The 19,739-nt window shown below is 35.5% G+C and overlaps 1 long non-coding RNA gene across 3 annotated transcripts in view; it reads right to left on the bottom strand.

Annotated features, from left to right (window-relative positions):
* The window catches only part of LOC144287902 (uncharacterized), a 106,812-nt gene that overhangs the window by 35,809 nt on the left and 51,264 nt on the right, over positions 1 to 19,739 (bottom strand). Inside the window, exon 3 of one of the 3 annotated variants that reach the window (XR_013355726.1) lies at positions 16,478 to 16,702. The exons of the other annotated variants lie outside the window; for them this stretch is intronic. This is a non-coding gene — a long non-coding RNA (uncharacterized LOC144287902). Of the gene's footprint in view, positions 1 to 16,477; positions 16,703 to 19,739 lie in introns of those variants that run through there. 3 annotated transcript variants of the gene reach the window in all.

Below are 19,739 nucleotides of genomic sequence, written 5' to 3'. Positions count from 1 at the left end.
GGAACTGATAGTTTGTTTCATATATATGGGCACTTGGGAAAACATTCACAATTATATGAGAGATCTGTTGAGCATTTAGAAAAAGAAGTGATAAGGTCACCAAAAACTAAAAAAGGCAGAAACAGACAGAGACAGACAGGCAGACAGAAAGAGAAATGATCATAGTAAACTGCTTGATATAGCTTTGAAAAGATTTGTTGTCTTAATTATGTAAACAGTTGATTATTTATCCAAAAGGTATGGTAAAACAATACTGTAGAGGCCAGAGTGGCAAAGAACTGATGATGTCCCTGGCCAGCAGCTAATACCTAACAAGGACCAGAGGTTAACCAATAGCCATGAGAGTTAGCATAGAAGTGGATCCTCTCTTACTTAAGCTTTGAGATGGCTAAAGCCCTGGTCAATACTTTGGCTGTAGCCTTTAGGAAAGACCATGAGTAAGAGATAGCCAGCCAAGCTGCTCCAGGATTTCCAACAACTTTTAAAATAATAAATATTTGTTTCAAGTTGCTAAGTTTTGGAGTAATTTGTTCTGCAGCAGTAGATAACTAATTTACCTTTCTTTTCTTAGAAATAAAATAGGAAGCAAGGATAGTATTCTTCAATTATATAAACATATTTTGTTTGATATAGAACTATAGATTTTTTTCTATTTTAGAATTTGTTAGTGGCCAGAGAAAATGCTTTGCCTCCTTCCTTTTTATGGCACAGGAAAAATAGAGGAAGACTCAAAGTCAGGCTGACTATGAAAGAAATGCCTCTAATGATATTTTTGTTTGTCTAAATCTGTTGGAGAGGATCATCACAACTGACATTCTGTAGTAATGCCTATGCTAACCTTATCCATCATCACTTTAGCTCAATGATCTCAATATCCACAGCCTGAAGGTGTGAAATGTAGCACAGAAATGCATCTTCCAGCCCACAGAAGATTGGTTGGTGTGGACATTCAATTCTAGCTGAGCCAATCGGATCCTCTCTCCCAGAACTTTAGAAGAGGAGTACATTGATGGAATCATTTAACTGTGGAGATCTAAAAAGAATATTATGTAGACTTAGAATCTACATAAAGCATCATGGGACATGATTAGAGAGAAAAACAAGAAGACAAGGTAGTTTACAGAGTCCTAAGCCTAGAGATGCATAAAGAGAACCATGGTCAAGTAACCTGGGAACTCCATGCATGTGCATGCCTGCATGCAAACACACACATAGTTCTGTTAGCTAAATTCCTTTTAAATGGACTCTGAGCATTTTTTCTTTAGATAGTTTAGCTCTGGTGGGTTTCCGTTACTTGCAAGTAAACCATCCCTGGTTAGGATGGAAGTTAAAGCAGACCACCCATGGTGTTTGCCTGAAAGGTGAACTGAAGAAACCATTTCTTCATCTATAAGCTTTAATCAGGACTGTATTCCAGAGATGCTCCCCCCATGAGAGACAAGACCAGTGCACTAGCAGGTGCTTCATAAAAGTCACATTCAACAAACAAGCAAAGAAATTGTGATTTTTTTTTTCTTTTGAAAGATTTCTATGTAAAATAAAGTTATTTAAGTAACGGTTGATCCTAATAGGAACTATTCAATTTTATTCAGCAGTCTGTAGCATGGGAAAACTGACATTTCTGAATTTATGGCCCTGTAGTTATAAAAACCACCTATAATAGATTATATATTTGTATTATTAACCAACATTATGTGTGTATTTTAGATATTTGTATTTTCTTATTGATGTGAACTGTTATGGATTATAACTGAGACTAATTTTAAATCTCTCTTAAAGATTTTACTATTTATTAGATCCATTCTTTACACTGACTCTGCAATAGGAATGCTGTCATAACTCAATGAAAAGCAAGGATAATCCCAAGGCTGGCTGACTAAATTCATTATCCCTGCTCACCCCTTTTATGTTGTGAAAGTATCTGCTAGTTTGAAGCCAGACTTCATTCAATGACATTAATTTAAGAAATGTTTGTTGAACCTCTTCTATTGGCACATGCTTTGTTAATTTTTGATAGATTTATAAACATTGGTAACTTCTATAACTTCTCTGAGTTTTGGTTTTATGATCTATAAAATAGTAATACTTTTTCTTATTTTTATATATTTCTGCATGGATAAATAATCATCTTATTTATGAGTACATAGTAGATATACAATAACTATTATTTTCTTTTTAATTATACATACACGTGAACAAATGAACTTGAGCTATTTGGCAACCATGTGGTCATTGGAACTACAAAACTTCAAACAATAAGAGGGAAATGTGATAAACCCTAGAGGTATAAGAAGTCTGCAAACTGAGAATAAGTCAAATACCAAGAATTAACTACTCATTACGATACTATATGCGTCAATAGAACCCTTTCTTAGGCACAGTCTAAGCAAAGTTGTGAATTTAAACATAAGTACAGAGAGTCTGTTAGTGATCCTAGTGAAAAGGCCTATTAAAAATATCAATGACTCTTTTTTGTAGACTGGTTGTTTCTTTGAAACTTGTGACTCTTATTTGACTAAATTCTAATAAATTAATAAGCAGTTTCCCAGCCCACATCAAATTAGGAAAAGCAAATTAAGGATAAAACACAAACCTAAAGCACACTAATATACTCAAATAGCAGTTGATAATCTAACCAAGAGTCAAGGGATATGAAAATCAACAAAAGCAGGTACAACTACATACATAGCCAATTGAGTTGTTACAACCTAGGTCAATAATTAATCCACAAAATGAAGGTATAAACATAACCAAAATATAAAGACAAGGGCCAGTAATGTTTGCAATACTCTTTTTAGTAAGGCAAGGTACTGAGTCATAAAGATCAGAAAAAGTGTTTTATATACATAAAGAATGGTCAAAAGTTGAAGCATTGGCTCAGTTGGTTGAGCATCTGACTCTTGGTTTCAGATCAGGTCACGATCTCAGGGTCCTGGGATCAAGCCCTGTGTTGGGCTCCATGCTCAGTGGGGAGTCTTCTTGCTCCCTCTCCTTCTGCCTCTCCCCTGCTCACTCTTTCTCAAATAAATAAATAAATAAATCTTTAAAGAAGTTGAAGCTTTGAATACTAAATTACAATTTTGGGTAATCTTTAAAATTCAATTATATGGAATACAAGAGTCTCTGACAATACTGCATAATGAGTCATTATTTGATATATTCCATACAAAATTGAGCTGATTTTTAATAATACAAATAGTTCATTTCTTTCAGCAAATACTAAAACATCTAATAAGAGGTTATATAAAGATACATCTATAGGCACCAATTCAAATAATCTTTCTGTTAAGTACTCCTGGCAAATGACCTAGTACTGGGGGCTATAAATTCCTTGCAACATTTATTTAAAAATATCATAAAGTAAACACAGCAGGAAACTGTATAAAGGGTATATTCATTTGGTGTGTTATGGCATTGAACCTTGAAAGATCGTCACGTGTAGTATGACCCCATTGACAAGCAAAAGCATAAGAATAAAAGTCAGAGATTCAAACTTGTAGTTGGAGAATGAAGAATAAAAGCAGAACAATTAAAGATTAATTTTTTCCCCTTGCTATTAGTAGAAACCTTTGTCATTACAGGTATATTGACTAGTACTAAATGTAATTTAGTGCTAAAAATTCTACTCTGTTCCATGATAAGTGTTTAATTTCTTTTATTAATGTATTTTTTCTTAGTTGGAAACTGTTTTCTATAAGAATCTGGAGTTTATTCTTGTATCATTTTACACTCAGAAGGGGATATGCCAGTTTAATGCTCTAATAACATCATCTTGAAATTTTAAATCACTTTTTTAACAATGAGTTTGTATTTTCATTTTGCATGGGGTTCTCCAAATTATGTTGGTGATACTGTTTATCTGTTTTACAGATCTGCCCAATTAGTCTATAAAATGGTGCTTTTCATGTTAAAAAATAAATAGTCCTAATACATATATCTCAAACCATTCAAAAACTAATTTTAAAGTATATGCCATTCTTGCCTCTTTTTCCTGTGCTACTTCTCTCTTCTCTAGTTAAATTATCATATGAGACAAGTAGACCAATGAAAATGAAATAGAAAGCCCTGAATCAGATTCCCATTCAAATGTACACTTGCTGCTTGACAGATAGGCTATTAGAAATCAAGTGGAGAAAGTGAAATAGACATTGCAATAAAAAAAATTATATTCCTCTATTCTCAAACAAAAGTCAAACCTGGGTGGGTTAAAAAACTGAAAAGCAAAATGAGAGTTATAGATGTGATTATATTAAAAATGTGATCTTCTGCTCAGCAAGATACCCTAAGAGAAGTGAAAAGTCATGTCATAAAATCTAAGAATATAGTTACATCACATAAAGTTTAGAAATGACTAACATCTGGAAGAAAATTTCAAACAGTTCATAAGAAAATTGGGCAAAAGATTTGAATAGGCACTTCGAAGAAAAGGAAACTTGAATCAACAATAAATGTGAAAATATACTTAGATTCAGTAATAACCAGAAAAATGAAAATAAAAAGCATGAGATACCATATTACACCCATCAGACTAGTAAAAATTTTAAGTATACATTTGCCAAATATCAGAGAGGATATGAAGCAACAGAGATGTTCATATACTGCTAGATGTATCATAAACTGCAATACTTCTTTAGAAAACAGATTGGTTTAACCTGAATATGAAATGCACATGGCCCATGACCCCCCAATTCTATAATTAGGTTTTTTTTTTTTTAAGATTTCATTTATTTATTTATTCATGAGAGAGAGAGAGAGAGAGAGGCAGAGACACAGGCAGAGGGAGAAGCAGGCTCCATGCAGGGAGCATGATGTGGGACTTGATCTGGGGTCTCCAGGATCACGCCCTGGGCTGAAGGCAGCGCTAAACCGCTGAGCGACCTGGGCTGCCCTATAATTAGGTTTTAATAAATTAGATAAACTCTTATTCATGTACGCAAAAGATGTGTACAAGAAAATTTATAGCAGTGTAGATCTTAATAGAGTAGACTGAATACACAAAGGGAGATGTCATCATTTCAATGGCATAATGGAACAATGAAAAGGAATGAACAACAGCTACAAATATCGCCAGAGACGAATTTCACAATGAGTGAAAGACATATCACTCAAAATATTCACATGATATAATCCATTTACATAAGGCTCAAAAGCAAGCAATACCTATCAATATATTGTTAAGGGGCATATACATGAGTAACTAAAATCACAAAGAAGAGTGAGATAATGATTCTTACATTTGTCTTCAGATAGTAATTATACCTAGGGATAGGAAGAAAGGGAAATGCCATCAAAGACAACCAGATCAGGGACATGTACATTACTGGTAATGCTTATTTCTTATTGACTACTTTGATTCTGGCTTTGTTATTATTCTTTAAAATATCCACATAGGTTTTATGCACTCTCCTGATTTCATAATTTAAAAAAGGCCACATGTTTCAAGACACTCTGAACCTGATGTCTACTGTACTTAAAGGCAACATCTTTCAAAGAGATCTACATATTGTTGACAAGCTTTCAGTGAAAATGACAAATTAATTCCTAACTCTTGTACACACAATCTGCCAGGAGAAACAGTATTATATTCATTTATGCATTAAAGATTTTTAAGAACATTATATGCTGAATCCTGTGCTATTTGTTTTTGCAATAAACATGAACATAGTACACATCTGATTGTGAGAAGCACAAGATCTTAATGGAGAGAAAAGGCTACAAGTAGATTGGTAGGAAGGCTGAATTTTATAAAAAGAACAATGAACTACACCTTCATATCTTCAATAATACTTAGGTTATGGGTTCCTCTCCAAAAAAATTTACTTCCTAAGAAGAGGCAATGTGAAAGTTCCTAAATACAGGTTACAGCTAGTTTTGTAGAAATGAAGACTTTGAAGGCGACAGCTGCCATAGGGATGTACTTCAGTTTGGCCTCTACTTCTCACTTCCCTGCACTTTTTTGGTAAGGACCAGGGCTTCTTCCATAATGTGGATAAGAAGAGGTGGTGAGGATGACAGAAACTGAGCTGAAAAAGTAGGTGGGCACTAAATAATGACAGGATTTTTATGCCAATCTTTGGTATTTGGACTCTAATAAAGGGGTAGAGAAACATCTAAGAGTTTAAACCAGTACCACCAGGGTAAATAGTCCCATGTCTGTGCAACTTAGAGTTAAAGACACGGAAAGGTGAATACAAGTGACTTTAAGAGATGGATCCTGAGAATGGAAAATGATGGGGAGCACTAAAAGTAATGTTGATCAGCTAGAAATGAAAAATTCAACTTCCATAAAAATGTTTTTAACCTTTTCAAATTGAATATATGATTTAGATATGGATAAGCAGTTTTTTTCTTTCTCCTTTCTTCTTGATATATGGAACTTTGAAGATCGCTTTGGATGGGCTGAAGTGCAATAGAAGTTTTGGCCTAAAGCACCATATTCTGAACTTAAAGCAAAGAATTCTCTCTACATGGCTGTCTGCCTTTGACTTCATGATTCCTTAAGGAATAATCGGTAATATGTAAATCTAATTCCATAGTACTGTGGCTCTATGCACTTTATAGTATTTACTCCACAAGAACATTATTTCAAATGGGAGATGACATTACTGGTATTATGCTATTTGAACAGGCAATATCTAAAATCATTACTCCTATTTCAGCTGAGAGATGCAAAGGCTGAGCTGTTTTTGATTGTCTTGCTTTTATTTTCAGTTTGAGTCACTGAAGACCTGGTTACAGGAAATAAGAATTTGAAGTATGCAGCTAGATGCTGTAGTCTTAGTAAAAGAACCAGTGATTGGCAGACCCTTAAAACTTGTCTGTCAATTTCTGTCTTCACATGGGTCTCTCTAGCTACACTGAGAAGGGGGCCTTGATGCAAGCTCTTTAAATGTTTCCTTGGAGAAGAGCTATTCAGCCTCCAAAAGATTGAAATCATACCTGTACATTTCTACCTGTTTCTGCAGAGGTGGTGTTACAAATATTTTTAGTCCTGTACAAGTAACACTTTACCAGCTAGCATCAGAAGAATGCTTCTGGAGTCAGACACCAACATCATTATTAATGCTATGAAAACTGGTATTCTGTATTTAAATTTGGGGCCAGAAGAAAAAATGTTTTAAAGAATTTCTTATATTTTGACTTGTAAAATAAACATCCTTCACTAAAGATATTTCTTTCTTACATTCCTAAACTGAAGAAACTACATCAGCAGGATTTATACCTACGATAAATGCTGTTCTTAAAATGCCAAGAGGAAGATATCAATGACTTGATCTTCAAAATGCTAATGTAATAAAGAGATATGACCATATGGTGTTTTACTTACATTGTTCTCAATTTCCAAATTGATATAGTCATATGTATCTTTGCTCTATTAACTTATTTTGTGACAACTGAATGAAGAAAAATTTTAAATTCTGGTATATTTTCAAACACTAAATAGAAAGCATTATTAAAATAATTTGAATTTCTAAAGAACAAAATGGACTCTTCATTCCTTTGCTTCTTAATTTGTTACCTGAGGATTAGTAGCATCAGTTATTTGAGAGCCTGTTAGACATGAAGAATCCGAGGCCCCATCCCAGATCTAGTAAATCAGAATCTGCATTTGAGCAAGGTCTCCAAGTCATTAGAATTCACATCAGAGTCTGAGAAGCCCCCCTGTGGCTGACCCTTACAAATACACCAATGTAAAAATTTAGTCATAAGAGTTGAATCCTAGAAACGGGAATTCTTTCCAGGAAATATCATGATTCTAGTTTAGCAGTGATTGAATTTGGGATCTCTTAGTAAAAATAACCTAGTTGAGTTAAATTGTACATAAGTGGAAAAGTAATATCTATGGTAACCCAGGCTTCCTAGGTATTTAAAATTAGGAAATTGAAAGGTAATCAGTATAGTTGCTAGGGTACAATCATAATGGATGAAATTCTTTTGCCAAATGACAAATGAGTGAATGGCTACAATTTGGCACCAAACTGAGATTCCTGCTGTTTTTTCAATGGTAACACATGAAATACTTGCTACCAACTTTGAGATTGCTGTGACATGATGAAATATAAAAAGTCATCTCAATATTTGAGAGAAAAATGGTGTCCATATTGCCCATATTTATAGCACAAGGTTAAGAGTCTTCTGACATGCAGCTAATTTATTATGACCAAGAATTCATAATAATGGTATCCACCTTGAAATAATGGTATCCACCTTGAACATGCAAAACAATGTTTTGAAAAGAAAATACCCTTGGAAGAGATCATTCATGATCATTAAAATACCACTTAGGTATTTTTATACTGTACGCAGAATTTACCCATTGTAATTTTGAATCAAAACATTTTGTTTTTGCAGTGCTAACAGATGGACTTATGACTGAAAGTCATGGGCAACTGTAAAAAAATATTTACTGTTAATGTTATCCCCTCATAGGTACTCCCATTGCTCTTTTGTCTTATGTTCCTCTACTAGATTATTCCCTTCTTTGGGAATAATAAAATAATAATAAATATAAGTCTGTCTTACTAATCTTTGCATTTGCCTTACAATACTTGAGTGGCTTAAATAAAATTATTTGACAAATATTTTTGGAATTTAATTTTACATGATCTCCCAGTGTTCAATACTTTGAACTCCAATTGTTGGGTTACTGAACTGTTTTCTTGCTCCTAGCACCTGGCTGCTGATACCGGGTTCTTTGACTTCTGACCCTAATTACTATAATTTTCTAATTTCACTTTACCTGAGATATGTGCTTGAGAAAAACAATTGCTTCTCAATTTCCTGCTGTGATCTTGATCTCACTTTGACCTTCATATAACTCATGAGTTACACCTGAACTGAACAATGGACTTAAATATGCTTTCTGAATTCACATCTTCACACACCTATTCCTTGGCTAATTGTTCCTGGCTGTGCTCTTGTTTCTGCCAATGTCCAAGACCTTCACTAACCTGAGGTTGACTGGCCTTCTTCTTGGTCTTAGTCATGATAGGAAGGCCTAAGCCACATGGAAGACTCATATTCTCTATCTTATCCTAAGCTAGCTACATTGACTGATTATTCTGAAGAGGCATTTGAAGTAGATTGTAAGAGAAAAAAATAGTACTACTTCATGCATGTGTGAACAGAACAGAATGTGAGTGTCCTACTGTGCATAAGACACACATGTGAGAGTTCACCCTCACAAAAATTCTATTGCAGGGCAAATGCTTTGCTAGAGGCCTGGGATGAGTGCAATAGAAAGTGGAAGAGATTGAAAGATGACCAAGACACAGTACTTGCCTTCAGTGGGTTTGTTAGCATAAATCAGACATCCTAGCTCTGCCACTTACTAGCTATGTGATCTTGTTCATGTCATTTAAGCTGCTTACCAGTTTTTTCAGTTGTCAAAAGGAGGGTAATTATTCCTACATCACAGGTATATTTTAGAGAGTGTCTAGCCTAGTGCATATGCATATATTACATAAGCTTAATAAACAGTAGAAAAAACTTGCCAAAATCTTCATTCAATCATTTTCATTATAGTTAACACATTTTAGATCTGACTTCTGCACATTTCACAAAACTTGGTTTTCCACTCTAGTGGATCGTTAGAATCACTTGGGAAGCTTTTCAGGTCCCTACCCCCCAAATTCTGATTTAATTGGTCTGGGATAGAAATGAAGGACAAAGTCAGTGATTTGCAAGCTCTCATATGATTCAAATATGCAGCCAAAGTGTAGAACCACCTTGATAAGATGATTAAATTCATCTTTATTCTCTTCATTGTACCTACAAATATCGATCACCTATGTACTCTGGCTGTCTTAGATCTTATCTCATAATCTTTTCCCTAAGTCAGGGAAATGATACTAAGCATGTCTCTCACAGCAAAGATGTCATGGTCTAGGTTAGAAAATCTGGATAATTATCATCAAGTACAACTGGATGCTGCTTTTCTCCCCCAGAAACATTTTGAGTTTCCTTTAGGAGTGAAAACTAAGAGCTCCCTTAGGTGGATGGTAGGTGGGATATAGGAACTTCTGACACAATAAAGTTACCAACAAGGACTTAGCTTTAATTCTGAAATCATACTGTATGAGTCTTTGTCTCAGATACATTGTCTGACAATATGTCAGTATACTTACAGTGATAATGGAATAGAATATTTGCAATTGGTCTAACTCTTTTAATACTTGGAATGTATGACTATCCTACATTTAGATTTTTTTAAATTTTTATTTATTTATGATAGTCACAGAGAGAGAGAGAGAGAGAGAGAGAGGCAGAGGAAGAAGGAGAAGCAGGCTCCATGCACCGGGAGCCCGACGTGGGACTCGATCCCAGGTCTCCAGGATCCCGCCCTGGGCCAAAGGCAGGTGCCAAACCGCTGCGCCACTCAGGGATCCCCATTTAGATTTTTTGAAACTGCCAGTCCTACAGAAAGGCCAATCAATCTAACTTTAATATGAGAGGCAAAATCATTTCCCACTTCTATGAGGCCTTAATTTCTAATATCCACAGACTTCCTGGGTGATTCTTTATAATTCAGTGTACTTCTAAAACTTGTGAGCCAAAGTTCTTGAAGTAGTCCCTGAATAAGAATCACTGATTTCACTTAAACTGCTAATGCTTGAACATGAAAAGATGATATCAGTGTCCCAAGAACTTTCAGTTATGAACTTGGTACTAGGTGACAGTATAATGATCTCCAAACCTACAATGAAAGGAGTTCATGATTAAGTCAAGTGTAATAAAAATTGCTGTCCCCTGAGATTCCATGAATTTCTCCAGCTTTCAAGAAATTCTTTGGAATTTCTTCAGAAGCCAAATTGCAAGGATATAATTCAGTGGAGGCACCATTCATTTCCACTTGGTTCTGGGAGATACTTAAGAAATTTAATGTAGGAGGAAATACAAATCAAAACACTACAATGGGATATCACCTCACACAAGTCAGAATGGCTAAAATTTGCAGCACAGGAAATAACAGATGTTGGTGAGGATATGAACATTGTTGGTGGGAGTGCAAACTGATACAGGTATTCTGAAAAACAGTATGGAGGTTTCTTGAAAAGTAAAAATAGAACTACCCTATGATCTAGCAATTGCACTACAAGCTTTTTACCCAAGGGATACAAAAATGCTGATTTGAAGGGATACATGCACCTTGATATTTATACAGCATTATCAACAATAGTCAAATTATGGAAAGAGCCCTAATGTCCACTGACTGATGAATGGATAAAGAAGATGTGGTATATATACACAATGGAATATTACTCAGCCATAAAAAAGAATGAAGTCTTGCCATTCGCAATGACATGGGTGGAATTAGAGTGTATTATGCTAAGTGAAATAGGTCTGTCAGAGAAAGACAAATAGGATACAAATTCATTCATATGTGGAATTAGAGAAACAAAAGAGATGAACATAGTGGGGAGAAAAGAAAGGCAAACCATAAAACAGACTCTTAACTAAAAGAACAAAGTGATGGCTGTTAGAAGAGTGGGGGGTTTCTACTACTGAAACTAGTATTACACTGTATGTTAACTAACTGGAATTTGAATAAAAACTCGAAACTACAAAAAATGCTTAAAAAAAGAAATTTAATGGAGGAAAAAGAGAGTGAACAGGGGATAAAGAATATATATATATATATTTTAAGATTTTATTTATTTCTTTCATGAGAGACACACAGAGAGAGGCAGAGACATAGGCAGAGGGAGAAGCAGGTTCCCTGCAGTGAGATTGATATGGGACTCCAACCCAGGATCCTGGGATCACGACCTGAGCCAAAGGCAGTTGCTAAACCACCGAGCCATCCAGGTGCCCTGATAAAAAATATTTTTAAATGAAAGACACCAAAAATCTTCCTTAGTTGAGTGAACGTAAATTTTTATCTAACAAGAATCTCTTTGAATCAGCACTTCTTTCTCATCTTTAGTCCCTGTAGTTTGTGTTGGATGGACACCACCTCTGGCTCCAGGAACAAGCTCCATGACAAGTCAAAGTTCTCCTCAAGACTTCTTTTGGAAACTTTGAGAAAGTGACACTCTCTGGGATGCAAGAAGATACAAGCCTAGAGATACCCATGGCTTTATTTTCTATTGTGTGGGGAATTATTGTTCAAGAAAAATTCTACCTAGAAAGAAACAAAGCTCAGAGGTTGTAAGAAATAAAGTGTCCTGATGTCAGCTTCCTCTTATTCCACTCTGCTTACAAAATATCTGTATTAGTCAAATGAAATAGCTTTGATTTTTTTTTATTCAATGTGAAATAGATGAACTTAACTATTCCTCTTTCAACTGTGAAAATCTAGGTTTTCTTTGTAACATACATAGCTATCTAACCAATTCATATTCATTGTCATCTAAAGTATCTATCACTACTCTATTCCAAAGAGGATTTGAGATGGTACTAGTACTAAGTCTCCAAGATCAATCATGGAAATGATCTTATATAATTTAATTCCCAGTGATTCATCAATGATTGAAATTAGTCTTAGTGTATCTTCAACCTAATTTCAGGTACAGACAGTAGGTAGATAAAGAAATACAGAGAAATCACTCACATCTCTGGACACTATTTCTCAAAAAACTATCTCGATGGCTTCCCCTAAATAAAAGACTATATCTGCAGCAATAATTGGCAGAGAGAGAAGTGTCAAGGGAAGTATGTTGAATAATGAAATAACAGCCATCTGTTTAAAGAGGGCTTGGCAGTCTCATCCCATAAAGGGAGCAGTTATTTCCTCCGCCAAAAATTGGTCCCAGTGATGCACAGTAGACCCAGAAATACTGTGGCTTTATTTCACACATTAGGTACAAAAGATCTTAGCACTCTTAAGGCTTCTGCATACCCAGATCCTTCTGTTAAGGCTTCTGCATACCCAGATCCTTCTGTAACATAGCAACTTTAACCCAAGTCTTCATGTTTGCTGTTTATGGCCTTATTGCAAGTGTGACTAGCTTATGGAATTAACTGGTCTTCATAGGAGCAGAAAGTAATTCCATTCTTTCACAATACGGCTCCTTTAAATCTGCTTTCTCAGTTTAGATCTCCAACTCTTAAACCTCTTAGATGAAATCTCTGTCATCTCCCATAGCTCTTATTGTCATATTTAGGTAATAAATGATTTAATCTAGTCCAATAATCACATGACTCAAAACCATCTTCCGATTAAATCTTCTCTCCTATCTCACCTATACTTGGTATCATCAGGCATGATAAAGTTTCTTTTTTTTTATGATTTTTATTTTTTAATTTATTCATTCATGAGACAGACAGAGAGAGAGGCAGAGACACAGGCAGAGGGAGAAGCAGGCTCCATGTAGGGAGCCTGACGCGGGACTAGATCCTGGGACCCCAGGATCACACCCTGGGCCGAAGGCGGTGCTAAACCGCTGAGCCACCCGGGCTGCCCCATGATAAAGTTTCTTTATTTTTCCCACCTAACTCTTCTACTACTCTTGTTCCACATGATAGGCTGCATCTAGCTTCTGCAGAGTTTGAATTGAGAATAGAACATGATAGGGCAGAACAGCTTACTTGACTAGTACTATTGTAATCTGTTCTTGGTGTCTTCTGAGTATGGAGCATTCCAAATGGTTGGTCTTTCTCTTGGTGGTAATCCTTTTGGAGATTCTTTATAGGCCCTATCAAGGACTCTTTACCTGTATATGAACTAATGCATGTGATGTTTTGATGTTTTTGTACCTGGACACTTATGGCTCCATCTTCAGTCTCTCTGATTTTCCATGGTTCACCTACTGTGGGAATCACCTTGCCTGGCATTCCATTTGAGTGGAATTCCTTTAATAATGACTAGTCTGGTTTCCTTCCATTGGGTCTTCAGTAGATACTCAGACAACTCACACTGCTTTGCCCCACCAAATTCTGTCATCAGAACACCTCTTGTTTTTAGACTCTTCAAGTGTAAGTCAGGTTCAGGTATTGGTATTAGCATAAATGCCAGGTGATACAAAATCAAATTCCCTAAGAGGTTTTCTTGAACCTTACCAACTGTACTCTGCCTCCACAAATGTGGTTTGAGTTGCAGGTAGAAGAAACTCTGCTATATTAAGACTGGGTCCCCCTGAGAATTTTTAACTCTCAAGCTAATCTTATGAGGACTCTCATACCTTTAACACTTTTAACCTCTGGGAGCCCTACCAGATTCTCATTATGAAGATATGAGAAAGATCTGCTTCCAGGAAGAGGTGGGGTGAGAAGAAAAATTCTGAAATATGCCCAGAGCATTCTGTTCTCCTTAACAAGATCTTCCCCTAATCTGGAGAAAGGGAAAGACCGAATCTAGTGCTTCTAGCCTTGATTTGCAAGAAGGAAACTACCCAATTCAACTCACTAAAAGACTAAGACATAATCATAGGATTATGATTATGAGCCTGTCCCTGCCCCCACACCTTAGCTACATATCATTTGGGCTCCTCTATAATAACAGGGGTTTGCAGCTAAAAAAACTGCAACCCTCAAACTCTATTTAAGGAGTATCTAGGAAAATGCAAAGACAACAGTAGAGACAAAAACAGCATACTAGAAGAAATTTTAGTTTCAACACCACAGCTATAACAGACAGGAAACATAATCTAGCTCTAGCTAGAAAAACATGAAATCTCATACTAAAAGTCTATCTACTTCAATTCTTTTTACCTAATATATCATGTCAGGCTTTCAACAACACACCACAAGGAATGCTAAATAGCAAAACACAGCCTGAAGAGACAAACACAGCATAGGGATCCAACCTAGATATGGTATAGACTTTGGAACTATCAGATTAGGAAATTAAAATAACTATGATTAGTATGCTAAGGGCTTATTATGCCTTTTTAAAATTAACAATTGTTAAATGGACCCCAGGGCTTCCAATTGTGAGCCAGAGTTCAAGAAAAGACCACACAGTAGTTGAAATAGAGTTTATTACTATGGGTCCTAGAGGTAGTGTCTGGCATACTTTGAGGGGCTACACAGGGAGGTCATAGTAGGGTACAGGCAGAAAGAAGGGCAGGATCTGAGGTGCATGCCTTTATGAGAGTCTGTGCGTATGGTACTTTGGGATTCCTTAATTAAGGCCAGACTGGTCAATTTGAACAACAACGAAAAAAAAAAAAAAGCAGTATTTTGGTAAGCTCCATGGGGGTCTTAGCCAAGGGACATGCAAGGGGTAGGCCTAGGGTGGCAGGGGAAGCTGCTGATCACAGAATTTGCTGGGGAAGTCAAACCAAGAACATATTTGCTTGTGACTCTGCGGGCTATTATCTGGAGCATATGCTTGCATGAGGGGGCTTGTGTCAGTTTAAAGCTTGTGTAGGTCACATGGGCTAACAAAATGATTGTCAAAGCAGCAATATCATGGAGCAGGTTAGCAAAATTCTCCTAAGCTCTAATGGAAAAAAAAAACAGCCTAACTAACATTCAATAAGAGATGGGTAATATAAGCAGAGATATGGAAATGAGAGTCAAAAGGAAATGCTAGAAATCAAAAACATTATAATAGAAATAAAAAATGTCTTTGAAGGACTAATCAGTAGAATGGTCATAATTGGGGAAAGAATAGGGAACTTGAAGATATGTCAATAGGAACTACCAGAACTGAAATGTAAAAGAAAAAGAAAAAAAGAAAAAGAAAAAGAATTAAAAAGATTGAACAGAATATCCAAGAACTCTGTAACAATTAAAAAAGATGCAACATACACACAATGGAAATATTAAAAGTAGAAGAAAAACAGGGAAATATTTGAAGAAGTAATGACTGAGGATTTTCCAAAATTAATGATAGAGCCAGGAAACAGACATGGGAAGCTCACATAACACCAGAGGATAAATACCAAAAAATCTACGCCCAACATATCATATTTAAGCTGCAGTAAATCACAGACAAAGACAAAATCTTGAACGAAGCCAGAGGAAAAAAAAAATCCACACCTTACCAATAGAGGAAGAGAAATAAGAATTACGCTGGCTTTCTCTTCAGAAATTATGCATGAAAGAAGAGAGGAATGAAACATTTGAAGTGTTGATAAACCAAAAATCCACCGACCTAGATTTCTGCATCCAGCAAAGTTGATGTTCAAAGTTGAATGACAGATAAAGATTTTCTTAGACAAAAAAATTGAGAGAATTTGTCATCAATGAGACCTACCTTGCAAAAAAATGTTACATTATTCAGAAAAAAAAAATGATAGAGAAACTTGGATCCTCATAAAGGAAAGTAATGCATTAGAGGAAGAATAAATAAAAGTAAAAGAAATCTTTTATTTTTATTACTCTTAATTGAGATAAAAGATGGGAGTTTTTTCAAAAGAACAATAGTAACAATGTATTTGTTGATTATTGCTCATGAGTAAGTTAAATAAATCACATCCTTGTCAAAAGGGAATTGGAATTCTTTGTTGTAAGGCATTTGTCATACTCATGAAATAGTATAATTTTATGTGAAAAAGGACTTGGATTAATTATAAATATGTATTGCAAATTCAAGGGAAATGACTAAAAATGTTTTATTATTTTATTTCATTTTATTTTTTTAAAGATCTATTTATTTGTTCATGAGAGACACAGAGAGAAAGAGAGGCAGCAACATAGGTAGAGAGAGAAGCAGGCTCCATGCAGGGAGCCCGATGTGGGACTCAATCCCGGGTCTCCAGAATCATGCCCTGGGCTGAAGGTGGTGCTAAACCGTTGAGCCACCCAGGCTGCCCTAAAAAAAGTTTTAAAAAGTATAATTAATAGTACAATTTAGAGAAAAATGGAACTATATAAAATGCTCAATTAAAACCAGAGAAAACAAGACAATAATGGAAAATGAAAGAAACAAAGAACAAGGGCAATAAATAGAAAAAAGTAACCTATATTATGCATATTAATCCAAATGTATCAATAATCACATTAAACATCAATGTTCTAAATACACCAGTTAAAAGGCAGATTGCTAGAATGAATAAAAAAACAACACTTAACTATATGTTATCTACGAGAAATTCAGTTTCGGTATAAAGCTGCAGACAGACTAAAAATAAAGAAATAGAGAAAAATATGCCATGCTAACATTCATCAAAAGAAAGCTGGAGTAGCTATATTAATTACAGATAGAGAAGACTTCAGAGCAAGAGAAATTATCAGAGATAAAGTGGGGTACTACATAATGATAAAGGGTAAAGTTTTCAAGAAGACATAACAATCCATAATGTATATTTGCCTAACAACAAAGCATCAAAATTAAGTGAGGCAAAAACTGATAGAGGTGCAAGGAGAAATATGTGAGTGCTCTATTATATTTGGAGACCTTAACATCCCTCTAAAAGTAATCAACAGATCCAGCAGGCAGAAAAGGACATAGTGAACTAAATGGGACTATCAATCAACTGAACCCAAATGACATCCAACAGCAGTAGAATACACATTCTTCTCAATCCCCTATGGAAAATTCACCAAGATAGACATATTTTGAGCCATAAATTAGAGCCAATCAGAATTTGTCAGAGCACATAAAATGGTGCTCATAGGAAATACATAGTCTTTAATGCATTACTAGAAAAAACCTAAAGATTTAAGGTCAATAATCTAAGTTTTTTCCTTCAGAAAAACAAAACTGGAAAAAGAAAATGAAATACAAATTAAGCAGAAGAAAAGAAATGAGTCTTAGCATATGTTACATTTGTAAGAATTATATTTACAGAGGAAATTCAGTTCAAATTAAAATTTTATTATATTTTAGACAAAGAAGCTCAAATTCTGTATCTAACATTTAACACTTGGGGAGCATCAAAAAATTATCAAATATCTCTGAGGCTTAATTTCCCCATTTATAACAGACAAAATGCTTATTTCATATGTTTAGTGTGAGGTTAAAGTAATTCATGAAAAACACTTATTAAAGTAAGCAAAAACAGTAAGAATTGCCTTCATCACCATTAGCAACACCACCACCACCCTTATCATCATCATTATCAAATACACATTGATAGACGATATTGAACACTGAACGAGAAATGAAACTTGCTGAGATAATGGACAAATTGTGGAATCTACAAAAAAAGCTTTCTTTTTACTAGGGAATTTGCTTAACACCACCTTCCTCAGAATACATTCTTGGGCAAATCCATCCTAATATTGAGGACTTATTTTTTTCCTGGTCTCCAGGGTAACCCAGTGATGAAATACTTCATCTCTTCAAGTTCTCCTAAGATATTCCACTCACATACACTTATTTAAAGGAGATTTTGTAGCAGAAGGGAAAAACTAGTATCATATGCCTTATTGAAAACAATATGTAAGTTCTTAGACATTCTGTTCTGTCAAGGTCCTTCTTAGCAGTCCTGAACAATGGTTTTGCTTTCTGACATTTTCCCCCATAATGTATTGATTTCCTCTGCCTTCTCTCCTCTCAAATTTCTCTTCATAAACCTCAAATTCCTCTCTCCCTGTTATTTGGAGTAATTCAGCACTCCTTGGCTACACCTCTCAAAACTTGTATAACAGATTACATAACATGGACTCAAAAAAATTCCCTTTTCCAGCTCATTTCACCCTGGTTTGTAGACTCTTTCTTGCCAAGCCATGGATGAAATCCTAGGCCAGTTCTATAACTTTTCCAGGTACTTTTCATCTTTGTTAGCTCATTTACATTCAGTCCAATATAATGTCAAAATTATTTTCATCTAGATTGAGACTTTCACCCTCCCCCAACCTAGTTCAGATTGGGAAAACTACAGAGGGGAAGTTTTTTTGTAGTGTCCTTTTTCATGATTTCCCCTCCTAGCTCTTCTCACTATACAGCCTCTTGGTGGAGAGGAAGGAAATGTAAAGTTCAGAAAAAGTTTGTAATTTTCAGTTGTAATCTGTTACTCATTTTTTCTAGGAATGTTAGATGCTCAGCTAGTCCTTTGTTTGGGTGCAGGGCAATCTGAGGGTCCTCAGTGATCCTTAATGGAAATCTTCCAACCGTTGGTTCCATGAATGGTTGATGTTTCCTGTGTTAGCTGCCTACAACTCTCCACACCATCCTGGATTCCTTTAGTTCATCACTGTAAGGGCTATATCATTACTTCGAGTGAGCCTCATGGACAAGGTCCCTCTTAAGTAACCCAATTCCCCACCCTTCTATACTATGATAAGATCTGGCTCACAGGAAACATAAGCTTCCTTGCTCAGCTACACTTTGGGAAATGTAGGCCATTCCCAGGGTAGCACTGCTTCTTAGCATGCAGCTACAGGCTCCTCCAAACAGCTACTTGAAGACAGGCATCATTATTCCCCTGTGTTCCGATGAGACGGATAATAGTGCTCTGACAGTACAATCTCTAAAGAAACCCTTGCTACCAATATACCTTCAACACATCCCTTTCTATATATCCTGAAGGTGGTGATGGTATGTGGTACATTGAACCAGATTTGGCATCAATCCTCAGCAAATTATGCATAGATATTTTGGCATCGCAATTAAGAATGTGTGGCCATTGAACACTGCCTTAACTTTAGGGACCTATTCAAAACTAAGATAACAAAATAATTCCCATTCTAACAACCTGCTTCATTTCTATATAGAAATCTGTCAGTATGCTCTGGAAAACTTAGGACTAGAGATAGCAATTTTGTTTTTTGCATATGTAATAACTTAATACACTGAGTTCCTGTTTAAAAAAAAAACGTTTTCTGTTATTTTTTATTTCTTGACTTTGTGTTAAATTATAAGTTTTCTGGGGGCATGCTCAAGAGATATAACCAATGGAAGAGCT

This window comes from Canis aureus, chromosome 17 (genome assembly GCF_053574225.1).
Source record: "Canis aureus isolate CA01 chromosome 17, VMU_Caureus_v.1.0, whole genome shotgun sequence".
Lineage (NCBI taxonomy): Eukaryota > Metazoa > Chordata > Mammalia > Carnivora > Canidae > Canis > Canis aureus.
This window is presented reverse-complemented; position numbering and strand designations above follow the sequence as displayed.